This window comes from Vulpes lagopus, chromosome 13, assembly GCF_018345385.1.
Source record: "Vulpes lagopus strain Blue_001 chromosome 13, ASM1834538v1, whole genome shotgun sequence".
Lineage (NCBI taxonomy): Eukaryota > Metazoa > Chordata > Mammalia > Carnivora > Canidae > Vulpes > Vulpes lagopus.
Genome location: NC_054836.1, coordinates 30,432,070 through 30,434,122, shown reverse-complemented (window position 1 = coordinate 30,434,122; position 2,053 = coordinate 30,432,070).

Here is a 2,053-nt window from a genome sequence, read left to right as displayed (position 1 = left end):
TGTAGAAATTTGCTATCACTAATTTAGCAAAGTATATCAAATAAATTGGAAAATAGAGAAAATATATTATACCTCATATGTAATACATACATATTTGTACATAGTAATTATGCATAATTAACAATACTGATTGGCAATGCAGATTCAACACAATTTTTAAGTAATTGTATCAATTTAGTGATGGAGGCCTCACCTAGCCCCTGACCTTTTTTTTTTATATATATTTTTTAATTTATTTATTCATGAGAGAGGCAGAGACACAGGCAGAGAGAGAAGTAGGCTCCATGCAGGAAGCCCAATGTGGGACTCCATCCCGGAACTCCAGGATCACACCCCGGGCTGAAGGCAGACGTTCAACCTTTGAGCCACCGAGGCGTCCCTAGTCCCCCTAATCTAAAATGATTTTATATTCACAGTTTTGAAACCCACGTTGTTAAAACATGAACTCATATGGTTTCTACCAGTGACCAACCTGACTCACAGTATCCCTGCAATTTCTGGAATGCTCTAGAATAAGTCTCTTCGTTTCTTTTCTGCTTCATCTTTCATTGCGTTGCCGTGCTGTGACTTCTGTTACTATGACACTCATGAAAAAGCCCCTCTGCGCTCGGCCATCTCTAGTCTTGACTCTCCTGTGTGTCCCACTGCAGGCCCAGAGGAGGGACTGTCTTTGTATCCAGGGTATCAGTCTTGGATGTTCTTGTCGCTCACTCAGAGAGCGTGATCAAGGGGCAGTTCAAGAAGACAGAGGCTGGACTGTCCCTAAAATAGCAGTCATCTTTCTGTTGCTGCAGGGATAGGTCTGCCACCAGGGAGATGCAGAGGTAGGTTTGCCACTCCCATCAGGCCTGTCTCCACTTGGCTCATTATCAGAAACACTAGATTCCTAAAGATTTGAGACCCACGATTTCAGGACCAGAGAGCAAGCCGTGCCTACCCTCTACTACATCCCCATTTGAAGGACTTAGGTTTGTCTTATCTCAAGATTAGACACTCCCCAGAGTGGGTGACAGCACTATTATCCCTTGTCTTCAAGACAAATGGTCGTGTGTCCAACAAGTTAACCAGAAAATCATGTCAATATTGATACATTTCCTAAAGTCTGCATTTTTTGAGTCTTAGCCACGGTCAACTTGCAACACTAACAAAATGATCTGTTTTCCAAAAATATCTCCTATCTAACTGGAAGACATATTGTATGAGACCTGAATAAATGAAAGAAGACAGTTTTGCAAAGTGATACGATGTAAGGGGAAAGTATGTATGTAAAATAAGGACTCTTTTTTTTTTTAATTAGAATCTCCGTGATCTTTATTATAGTAAAAGAGTGGCTTAGAGACAGTAATTCAATAACTACCATTAAGTTGCATTTTAATCATATCCTAATAATTTTTGCATATCTCATAACTTCCCTGAGAGGTCTATTATCCATGCTTGACAGAAGAACGTGAGGCTCCTACAGGCCAGTGTGGTTCCTAAGATCACACAACTCACAAGTAGCAATGCCAGTACCGAAATCCTGCATTTTTTGAATTTCCTCTACACTTCTCGTCAGGAAGATCTAAAAGTTATCAGTAACTCTAAGAAATGTTATAAATAGGAAAAAGAAATTACTAATGATAGATGTGATAAAAACTGTTGAGAATCTACTTAATCAGTTATGTTCCAGTTTTTATTTCTTCTATGGGCTTCAGGCCAGCTGACAGAGTTAGTCATTAGCAACAGCTGTGTGTCTCCCGGTGAGTAAGATGAGAACTATGTGGCCGACCAAATCCAGGTCCCAAATAATTGAGCATCTCTTATGTTCAAGACCTCTAGGTCCTGTGGGAATTCTGCAAAGAGATAAAACAGGGTTCCTATTCACTGTGGCACTTTCTCTGGAAAGGTGACAAAAACAAATGAAAACTATGACAATGGAAAGTAATATGGTATATTTGGTACTGATAGAAGTTCAGAGGAGAGAAACTTTGGACATTGGAGGTGGAATATCCTTTGTCTCACTGTGGCCTTAGTCTTCCTAAGATTTCACTTAGGCTCATACTAAATTCTTTCC